Raw genomic sequence first — 12,703 nt, forward strand, 5'->3', positions numbered from 1 at the left:
TACAGCACTTGAATTCAAAACTAGTTTGTTTTACATTGAGAGGGTTTTATTCTGCACTCTGGTGGGAGCAGAGGGGTGATTTAAACCATCTGAATTGGGAACTGCTGGAGGAAGGCTTATTGTGTGTTTGCCTGATTGGCCTGAAGGATTAACTGGGTATCCATATTCATCAAGGACACCCACACCTCAAGACTGGTGGCAACGCACGATGCATCGGAGACCATCCAGGTGCAATTAACCATAGGCAAGACTGCTCTGCAAATTGTAGCATGTTACAGGCCACCCTCACAAACTCAGGAACCTCACATGGCCTTCCTGAAAACACTAGAGGGGATAAATGTATCACCAAACACCATCATACTAGGTGACTTCAATTACCCTAATATAGACTGGGAACACTACTCAAGCCCAAACACCCTAGCCCAAAAGTTCCTGGAATTCATAAACTCAAATGCCATGGAACAACTAGTCACCATCCCCACAAGAGGAGAAAACATACTTGATCTCATCATCACGAACATGGGAGCACAATGTTCAACACCAGAAGTATACCCCTCACTGGTGAGATCAGATCACAAACTAATCTCGCTGGAGGTCCTCATCCCACCCCCACCTGAAATAAAAAGACCACAGTAAAAACTTCTCGAAAGCCGACTTCACACTTCTAAAGACTAGTGTGGTCTCCTTTAAGGCCCCGAGGCGGAAAACAGTACTCAAGCCGCTGAATCACTTACAAATGCCTTCTACCAGCACCTGCAGGACTGCATGGATAAGGCAATCCCAAGCAAAACAAAGACTCTTTGTACCAAAGGCAAGCGTCCAGTCTGGTGGACCCCAGCCATAAACAAACTCTACAACAAAAGGAGGAAGCTACTACAAGATAGAGCAAAATCCTTAAAAGGTAAGACACCCTTGATCACTATAAGTAAAAACTAAGAGCTCTCATAAAATCATCCAAAGCAAATTTTGAGAGAAAAATAGCTAAAGACTCAAAAGACAATCATAAGGCCTTCTTTAGCTATGTTAGAAACCTGGGAGGAACTCCCAGATATGCTCAGAACTAGTTCAAAATGATGTGAAGATTACTGATCCTACAGACATTGCCAACATACTGGCTGACAGGTTCAGTGCAAACTCCCCTCCCCAAAGGAGAGATATCTATACCAAGCGATTGCAGCCCCCAAACATCTCCAACGCCCAAGTGAGAACTGCTCTCCAAAGCAAAAAACACAGCATCCATGGGACCTGATGGTGTCCCCGGCTGTGTGCTCCACGAACTCAACGAGGAATTAAACCCACAGCTAGGAAAGCTGTTTAATCATAGTCTTACCTCTGGATATGTACCCAGGGAGTGGTGCACTGCAACTGTGGTCCCACTTCACAAAGGCGGTGCCTCCACCGACCCTGGAAATTACCGGCCCATTAGCTTGACAAGCCTTATCTGCAAAGCCATGGAGAGGATCATAATGGACCTCATAAATAAAGACATAGGGAATTTGCAGACTTTGGATCCATCCCAGTTTGGCTTTGTCAAAGGCAGATCATGCCTTCTAAACTTGTTTGACTTTTTCGAAACAGTCACCAAAGCCATTGATGAGGGAAAGGCAGTCCATACAGCCTACCTCGATCTGGCAAAGGCCTTCGATACAATACCCCACTCGGGTATCATTGAAAAACTCATCAGCTTAAATGTTAACCCATACATCACAAGATGGGTTGCAAACTGGCTAAGTGACAGAACCCACAGGGTCAGAGTTGCTGGCGCCATGTCAGACTCAAAGCCTGTCACAAGTGGTGTACCACAGGGCTCAGTCCTGGGCCCACTTTTGTTTGGCATCTACTTTTCCGAAGTACAAGCAAACACAGGAGGGTTATGGCTGACAAAGTTTGCAGATGACTGCAAACTGGGCCATAGTAGAAAACACATCTGACACAGATATCCTTCAGAAGGGTCTCACAGAAATGGATAACTGGTGCCAGAGCCATGGCCTAAAGTTAAATGCCAAAAAATGCATAGTCATACCCTTCGGGAAAAACAAGGTTACCCCTAGCTACCAAATAGGTGGCAATCCACTGATCACAGAAGAAGTTATCAGGGACCTGGGGACCCAGGTTGATAGTAGTCTGTCATTCGACACCCATGTAGCTAAAGTAGTTAGGAAGACCTTCTACACTGCTCACCTTATCATGAAGGGATTCTCATCTAGATCAAGGGAGGTCATAGTCTCCCTATACTCATCACTCATCAGACCAATGATTGAGTACAATGCCCCATTCGGAATGTATCTGACCCGACACTTGCAGCAGCTGGAGAGGCCACAAAAGTTCCTCACCAAAAGGATAAAGGGTCTCAAACATCTGTCCTTTGCTGCCTGACTGAAAGAACTCCAGCTCTACTCAGTCGCCTACCGCTTGCTCAGAGGTGACCTTTGCCTAACATACAAGGCCATGTCAAACCCAGATTTGATGAATATGCTTCACCTCAAAAAATCTAGATCCGTCAGAGCCACAAGGGCGGGAGACTTAAACCTTGACACGGCTATTAATAGGACATGCTGGAGGGATAGATTCATCACCCAAAGACTCCCTATGCTGTGGAACAAAATCCCGGTATATGTGAGGCAGAGCACCTCGCTGGCCTTGTTCAAGAGAAATCTTGACCAATGGATGGGAGATCGCAGATATACCCCAGGGATTACCTCAGTGTCACTGCTCGACAGAGGCACAGCAAAATAATGGGTATAGTTCCCCATACTAAAGGGGTGGCGTAAGCCACAAAACTATGGGCTAGGCTTGTAAATGCCCTCGGGCAGATAGCCTAGTATGAACCTATGAACCTATGAACCTAAAAGTCTTTCATACCACTGGTATAAAAGCTTTGCATTTGTGCATCTCATAAACACAGTTACCTGTGCCTTATATACAGCCAAACCAGACCAGTTTAAAATCCTGTATTGGAAATGGTCTCCATAGTCTCCCACTGTTCATAGCTGCTCAAAGAGCTGCCCGTTTGTGCAGAGGGTGGCACCACTGCAGATAATCTAATAACATACTACCAAACTCTCTTACTTAGACCTTTAAGTGATTCTGCCATACTCCTTTCCATCTACTAAGGATATGGTATAATGGCATTTCCCTTTCATTCCTGTTTCTAGCTTGGTGGATATGAGCATCCTTGGGAAACTGTAGTAACTGCCTCATGTTCATTGACAACCATTTAATTTTAGAACTGACACAGTGTATACGAGATGTAGATACACAATGTAATTGGAGGCAAAGCTCTCAAAAACACTCATGAAAAATACAACCTAGTTTGTCAGTGTTACAACCAAAGCACTCACTAAAAGACTAAGGAGCAAACACCTAGACTCACATATGTGGAGGTACTCACTTGTAATCTACCCAAACCTCCAAGACCTCCTAAAAGCATCTCTCAGTGGCCCTGATCACACCCAAAAAATACAGCAGCTCACACAACACATAACTGAAAATCACTGTAACCCCACTTACAAGCTCATAAGGCAACACACCACACAGCCAAACAATCTAGATATTGGGGATTCCATTTTAAGATATACTGATATACTCCTTACCAGGCTAAACAAGGAGAAGATCACAGTGAAGTGTCTGTTTGGAGTCATTATTCACCAGATCACACATGCACTGAGGTCTTTAAACCACAAGTACCCTTATAATACATATATACATACAAATATTTCAAGCATGGGCATTAATGTCCTTCTAGCTTGCCAATATACCAAAACACTTGTTCCCATAATAAGTGTCTTAAATAAGTGTTCTTAAAAATATCTAAACTAGTACTTGCTTTAATGTAATTAGATAGGCTATTCCATGCATTGGCTACTTTGTTAGTACACTTCTCATTCCTATAGAATCTACATAGGTTGTCTGATGATTCTCTAGTACTTTTTGATAAACCCAAATATTCCCAGAGGTAGCTGTCTCTAAATGACCTATATATCCGAATAAGATCTCCTGTTAGATATCTGTAAGAGACACTGTACAAGTTCAGATATTTTAGTCTTTCATAATAACTTAAATTTTCACATCCATGGATGCCCTTGGTATATGTCCGCTGTACTCTTTCCAGTTTACTCATGCTTGTTTTCTTACAGGGTTTCCATATTGTTGTTCCATACTAAAGTTTGGGTCTAATGTAACTAACAAACAATTACTTCATTATTTTTGATTTCCTAGACTTTATAAATCTTTTTCTACAACCTATAGTTCTATAACTATCATTAACCAATTGGTTGACATGATTAGAAAAACTGATAGCTGAATCTACCCATATGCCCATGTCCTTAAATGAGTCTACAGTTTCAATCACTGTGTGCTGTATTAAATATTCACCTTTCAATTTATGTCTCCCAAATCTCATATGCTTAGTTTTTGATATATTTATCAGCATATTATTCTCCTGTGCCCAAATGGTCAATTTAGTCAAGTTATTTTGCAGATATGCCTTATCTGTAATACATGTAATCAGTTTACCCAATTTCAGATCAACTGCATATAGACTGTAGAACACCTCATAAGAAAAAAGTTAGGTATGAAAGATACAATCTAAACAAGTAAGTACCTAGGACAGAGCCCTGTGGGATGCCCTGACTGTAACCAAGGATTTTACCTGTCCAGTTAGTGTATGATACTTGCCAGTTCCTATTTGTCAGCTATGCAGCTAGCCATCTTATCAAGAGTACATCAGTACCTAGTTGTACTAATTTATTGATCAGTGTTTGTGTATGACCCAGCCAAATGCTGAAGTTAAATCTATACAGATTACATCACAGCACAATTTTTCATTCATAGCTGTTATTATATTGTTATAGAACATCATTTTACAGGTGGCGATAGATCTGTTTTTAACATATGCATGCTGATATATGATTTCAAGTCCCAACCTATCCAGTTCTGACAATAACTTATCCAGTATTACCTTCTCCATTATTTTCCCACAATATGAAAGTAGACTTAAAGGTCTATATGACTCTGGGTTTGTTCTACTCCCCTTTCCCTTAAAGACAGGCTTAATAAGTGCATATCTCCAATCTTGAGAAATCTCCCCATATTTATATGACCTAGTGAATAATATAGTGGTACCGTAAGTTCTTGCTGAAGTGTTCTCAGTTCATTGTTACTAATCTCTATCTTCTCCCTGTGCTTCATTTGGATCTAGTTTGTGCAGTTCTTTTTCAATATAATCTAATTTGATTCCAGTATCTGGGGTTACCTGGATGTCACTAGGACAACGTATCATCCCTTTTGTGGAGCCAAATTGTTTTTCATAAGATTTTGTAACTGTATCTATAATCTGTTGTGTTTGAGAATACATTTTAGAATCTGCACACAGTTTATCAATTTGTGTGTCTTTACTCCTTCCACATCTTATGTATCTATAAAACATTTTCCTATTATGCTCAATATCTTTGTATACATTTTCTTCAAACTTTTCTTGATCTTGTCTCACACTATGCTTAATCTGTTTGTCCAGCATGTTTATTTCAGTTTTCAAAGTTGTAGTTTGACCTCTCTTCCATTTCTTATATTTTTTGTCTCTCACCTTAATCAGATAGCTTGTTATTATGGAAATATATATCCCCCTAATGTTGTATGCCTATTTCCTGATGGTAAACTTTTTTTATTTTTATTTTTTGCACTCACAATTTCTCTTTCAAAACTTTCCACATGCCATGTGCAGTTTTTTCACTGAACACCTCACTTCAGTTAGTTTTACAGAGTGACTACTTTGCTTCCATATAATCTGTAATTAACCTTCCGTGCATTGGCTTAGATTTCAGTTTGGCTGAATTATCTAGCAACAAATTGACCTTTATAACCCCATGATCACCGCACATCAATGTTGGTAAAACTTGACTTGAAGTTACAGTAATTTCTATGGAAACACAAACAGTATCTAGTATGTCCCATTCCCTGGTAGGTTTTTTACAATCTGAAGCAATTGTTGGTCCTGAATATATGCTTTGAATAATTTTCTTACTAACATTGTCAAATCAATATTATTCCAGTCAGTTTCTGGTAAATTTAAGTCCTCAGCTAATATTATTCTTTCCTCCTGTGTTTCATGCAAGAAATGTATGAATTCCCCTAGGTCATTTGCACTTGACTTTGGCTGTCTGTACACTCCAACAATTGTTATATGTTCCAGGGTTGTCTTTATCGCCACAGTTACGTGGTCTATAGTATTAGTGTTATCACTGAACGTGTAATAATCAAAGGTCTCATTGCTATATTTAATCTCTATCATAACACCTCCACATGATTTTTTGTTAGAATGTCTGTTACTGTAAAAACATTTATACCCTGACAGAACTGGTTTCCAGTCATTGTTCTTTAACCATGTTTCACAAACAATGACTACATCAATCTTATAGGGACATAGCAAATTTTCCAATTGAAAAAAAAAATTATTATTAATGTTCCTAGCATTAACAACTTTCAGAGATGCATTAAATTTTGCTATCAATGAACTGTTAAATTTTCAGCCTGGCAAAAATCCTGCCTAGTGTTTGTCAAATACTACAAAATATCTGCTGCAAAATTTTTTTTCTCTGATCTTGACAAATGCACACCATCATGTCTGAACATGTGTGTCCCAAAAAAGGCTTGGATGCTCTATACGTTTCCATTTTTTAGAACAGGTAATTTTTCCATGTAGGTATTTACCCAAAAAATCTTTTCATTCACAGTGACCTGTCTATCCTTTCTATAGGTGATTTGTGAAAAATACGTCCTAACACCAATACAAGCTATACTATCTAAGAGGGCTATCATTTCCCTACTAACAGTCAGAGAATCCTTGCGGGTGACATCAATTGTACCAACAGATCCATACTTTCTTACATTAAGGCATTCCAAGGCCAGTCTCACATATTCTATTGTTGCTCCTGACAAGCATAACACTATCCAATGTTCATTATCATCTCTGCAAATATAAGTATCATTTATTCTAGTAATTGAATCTTCAATTACAAGAATATCTTTGCTGGCCAGCTCTGAAGAATCTTCATCTTCTAATACAGCAATATCTGCTCTATCAGTTGTTACAATGGATAGATCTTCATCACTATTAGTCTTATTAATTCCACTGTTTTCATTGTGTATTAAATTCTCCTCCAGCCTGGTATTGTAAAATCCACAGCTTGAACCATGTAGTCAACATCTGTCTTTCTCTTATTTTTTTCTTACAGTACTGCTCTTCAATCCTTCCATGCTCAGCTTTGATTTCTTCCTTTTCACCTGCCCCTTGCCTCTTTTTTTCTACCCTCTCCATTGGAAAATGTATGCCTTTTTCTGTAGACTTAAGGTGTTTTGATATAAAAATATCATTATCCCTGTAACCTGTGTGTTACATAACAAAGTGGTGTCCTTTTTACTACGTATTCTCTTTCCTTTACAGTCATTAATCAGTTTCTTTTTCTTCCTTCCTTCCAAAAAGTGTCTTGTGTCTTTTAATATTCATGGGTAGCACTGCATCACTACTTTCAGTTTAGTCTCCACCCATATGGACAAATGTTCAGTTATCCACCCCCTGCCTGAGACTATCGGTCTCATGGGTGGTGGTATAATATTTTTATGGATTTTTGGAAGTGCTTTAAAAATTGGTGTCACAGGATATTCTATATGAAAAAAATCTAATAAATCTTGTTCTAACAACCCCTGTCCCTTTAGTTCTTCAAGTTTTACTCTCACTTTACAAATTATGTACAGGACACTTTTTGAATATGCTATCGGAGGTTGTAGAGAATAAAATAATGACTAATGTGTTAATGGTTACCCTTGATGTTAACAACCTCTTCACTGTTATTAGCAACAATTATGGCCTAAATGCGACTAGGGAAGTATTAAAAGAAAATAAAGTGTTTGATGGGATAATGAACCAGTTAATTCTGGAAGTTCTACAACTTATAATTGAAAATAATGTTTTTAATGTGTAATGGTACATACTATAGACAAAAACAGGGTGGGGCTATGGGCACACCCTGTGTAAACTCATACACCAACCTTGTGTTGGCGTACTGGGAAGACATGAATGTATGTACTAACACTCAATGGTGGATTGAATATCTACTGCATTATGTTCGATTTGTGGATGATGTTTATATTTTATGGCAACACAGTGAGGCTGAATTGACAAGGTTTGTTAAGCATTTGGAGACAGCTACCGATTTTTTATGGTTTACAGTAAAAAGTGATTTTAAATCCATAGATTTTTTTGGATGTTAGAATAACTAAAGATGTAGGAACTGGTATGTCACCTTCTTTATGTAAGAAAAACTGTTGGAGCAATCATTACCTGGAATTTTCAAGTATGCACCCTCAACGCACTTTTAAGAACATTGCAGTGGGACAAGGTCTACGTACATAGAGACGATGTACAGAAGAAGCCAACTTTGAAAAAGAGGTGGAGAGCTTACAAAACCATATGGTACAAAGGGGTTATACATGTCATTTGATGCAAGAGGGGTTAGATTTAATAAAGAGAGATAGAATGGGAAAGGCCAGACCATGGTTCAAAGCCCATGGAATACAAAGCCATGAGAATAATATGATGATACAAAAAAGTAATAAACATAGGCTCATGCTACAGTATAGTAATAACATTAATGGTGTCTGCGAAATAATTAAACAAAATTGGAAAATCCTATTAAGTGAGGATAGATTTAAAAATATAGTGGATAAAGAACCAAGTTTTGGTTTTAGACATAATAGTAACTTAAAAGACCTGTTGTGTAAAGAACCAGGAATGAGAAATAAAACAAGGTTAACATCAGATAGAACAGGTACATTTCCTTGCCGGCACTGTAAGATTTGCTTCATGATTAGCCATAAGAACAGCTTTGTTCATCCCATAACTAAGAAGGAATATATTTTCAAATTATATGCAGATTGCGTCAATCATGCCCTAGTTACCATGTAAGGAAAACTAACTATAAATTGAAAATTAGGAAACAACATCATTTGTACAGCATCAGACAAAAAGATGAATGTAATGCTTTATATGTGCATATTTCTAAGTATCCAACACATACATTCAGATTCATGGTAATACAGGTCACTCATATGAGTAAGCGGGGGGGGGGCATAGTGAACTTTACAGAATGTAATGAATTACACTAGATTATAGAGCTAGCAGCTAATCATCCACCAGGGTTAAATACCTGTATACCTTTAAGACCAGCCCTAAGGAAAAGGAGGGCAGTGAATTGATTGGTAGTTGTGTCTTTAAAATGTATTTAAACAGATTTCATGAATGCTGTTATATTGTCTGATGAAGGGTTATCCTGAAAGCGCTCACATTTCTATGATCCTTTTACTTGTTTTTATGGAATAAAAGTTTGTACAGCCTGTTTGGACTCGACTGTTTTCTTGGAGTTATACAGTTTTTTTGGCAAACGAGTCCTTAAGGAGAGGAAGAGAGAGTTTTTATTCATTGTTTTGTTCAACTACTTAAAGGTACTACTGCTCAATGCATGGAGTTTAAATAAAAAAGCGTGCACTCCCTGGAAGCACTCTTCACCATGGAGAATGCAGACACGTGCAGTCATGGAAACATGATTCAGAACCATGGAAAGCACCCTGGCTATCAATGGTTATAGTGCCTTTCATACACTTCGATCCCCATCAGCTGAGGATAAAACAAAGGGAGGAGGAGATGTCTCAGCGTTCATAAAGGACAAGTACACTGCTAGACTAGTCCACCAACACAACTCACTTAAACTGCTCCATGTCCAACTAACCATAGGTGCGACCCCTATCATATCCTTGCTAGCTACAGATCCCCTAACATGAGTCTGGAAAACCACATCTCCTACCTAAACCTACTGGAATCTCTTAACATTCAGCCTAATACCATACTTATGGATGACTTCAACTACCCCTCCATAAACTGAGAGGCTTATATGACCCATAATTCACTTGCTCAGAGGTTTTTGGACTCTGTCAACACAAATAGTTTGGAGCAACTATTTAGCTCCCCAACTAGAGGTACAAATATCCTTGACCTAATATTCATGAACTTGGGGGGGATGCTGCTTACCCCATGCATTAACACCTCCCTGGTAAGATCTGACCACAAAAATTATCTCCTTTAATATTAAAACTAACCTAGAACCCCCATCAAACTGTAAACTTGTTAAGAACTTGCTAAGGCCAATTATGTCATAGTAAATGTCAGCTTATTAAACTTCCAAGCCCCTCCTAATCTGGCTGACACTAAGGCCTACTCTGAGCTGTACACAAAAGCACTGTATAGCCACATTCATAACTGCATAGAGGAGGCAGTACCTGTCCGAGTCAAACCTTTGATTATTGGCAAAAATAAATCACCCTGGTGGACCCCCTAGCATAAATAGGCTATTTAACAAAAGGAAATAAATCCTCTATAAAGTCAAGAGGGAACAGACAGGACAGTGCAAAAAGACACTTGCCAGTCAACACAAACAAATTAGAGACCTGGTTAAATCTGCCAAAGCAAACTACCAGCAAAGATAGCTTCCCAGGTGAAAGATAACCATAAGGCTTTTTTTAATTATGTTCATAACCTCAGGGGAAACGCTCATCAATGTGCCAAGTCAATCATGAATAGCAACACTTACACACAGCCTGAAACTATAGCAAACCTGCTGGCCAACAAGTTAATTTCAAACTCCCCCCATCACCTTCTACCACACCTAAACATCCCCCTACTAGTCACTATGAGGGAACAGGTCTTTACTATGCTCGTTAATGCCAAAAGGACAGCATCCATGGGTCCCGGCAACATTCCAGGATGCTTCTTAAATGGATTAAAGCAGAATTTATCAGGTCCACTAGAAACCCTCTTTAACCACAACCTCTGAACAGGCTTTGTCCCAGAGGAATGAGGGACTGCAGCGGTCATCCCTCTACACAAGGGGAGCCCATCAACTGACCCTGGGAATTACAGATCCATAAGCTTGAACAATCTCATCTGCAAGGCCATGGAGAGAATTAAAATGGACCTGATCAGTAAAGACATAACAAAATCTCCAAACACCAACCCAGACCCAATTTGGTTTTGTCAAAGGGAGGTCTCACCTGCTCAATCTGATAGACTTCTTTGAGAAAGTCACCAGGGATATGGATGAGTGTAAAGTGATGCACACATCTTATCTAGACCTGGCCAAAGCTTTTGACACAATCCCCACTCAGGGATTACAGATAAGATGACTAAGTTAGGCATAAACCCCTACATCACCATGGATAGCAAACTGGCTCACTGACAGGGCACATGTTGTCCAGACAGGTGAATCCACTTCTGACAAGGCACCTGCTGTAAGTGATGTCCTACAGGGCTCACTGTTGGGACCTTTACTAAATTATCACTTAAAACACAGGCAAACATATAGTTTTCTGTAGGGAATTTTTAATATCTTTAAACTCATTACACTCCCCAAGAAAACACATATTCTGAATTACCTCTTTCTTCCCCATCATACCTCCAACATTTACAATATACCAGAGGAAAATTTCTTTGAAGTCTACTTTGGGTATAAAAATGCCTATGCAAACATTTCCAAGCAAAAATCCTAAACTTTCTGGAGTTTGTTGCATACTTTGGAACCATACATACGATCTCTCATTGTTCTCTTGTGAACCGCTTTTCCAATCTCTCTTCTCAATCTTTTCTAACCTCCTCTGATTGATTACTTCCTGTCATTTTTATGTTACAGCAAAGTGCACATATTCTGCATGTTTTGACAGGCATTTTCATATTTTAGATTCTGTTGTATACTCCTTTTATGGTAGTAGGTACCAATATACAAAATAACAATTTGCCCTTTTTTACATCAAGTGCCCCAGTTGCCACCCCCCCCCCCCATGCACACATAGCCTTCAGCAGCTTCTGGCACTTCTGGGAACAATAAACTGTTTTAGGGAGTAGGGAGGGATATAAGGTATGAATGATGTGGGAGAAGGGTGATGAAGTGATAGAAGACTTGTGTCAGCAAGCTTAGTTATATTACTTGCTAATGTCGTTATGTCCACTTTCACCTCTGTTACCATACCGAAGTGGGACTGATCATCTGTTATAAACATGCTTGTTGCCTTTGCCATATTAAACATAACCTTCATCTGGCCTTAAGCGTACACCTTATTAAAGAAAAGCAGTGCAAACAATCACACTTCCTTAAGTGTCACATTTTTCTTTCTTACATACATACTCAGAAGCAGTTTAATATATAATTTTTATTACAGTTATGTCTTCACTGGCAGTTACAGTGCATCCCTTTACATTCTATTGGTCATGGGGTAATTATTTATGTACATAAATCCTAGGAAATGTAACAAACTGTTCTTGCAGTTTTAACAAAATTGCATTCTAATATAATGCAGTAAAAATCTGAACTCATGGGTTCATATGTAATATTTAGTGAAGAGCATTTTATAGCCTGATAAGCAGGTAAGTAGTCTCAAAAAACAGGGGATGCAGTAGTGGAGGTCATCTCATATCTCAAAACGTAGAAGGCACTGGTACTTAAGCAAAGCGAGCAGATTTAAGAGCTGAAATATATTTCAGAAATCAGAAAAGTAGATATATGTGTACACACACTCACACACACACACACACACCCACACACACACACACACACACACACACACACACACACACACACACACTCACATATCTATATATATA

Source organism: Protopterus annectens, chromosome 1.part2 (assembly GCF_019279795.1).
Source record: "Protopterus annectens isolate FY-2018-M chromosome 1.part2, PAN1.0, whole genome shotgun sequence".
Taxonomy (NCBI): Eukaryota; Metazoa; Chordata; order Ceratodontiformes; family Protopteridae; genus Protopterus; species Protopterus annectens.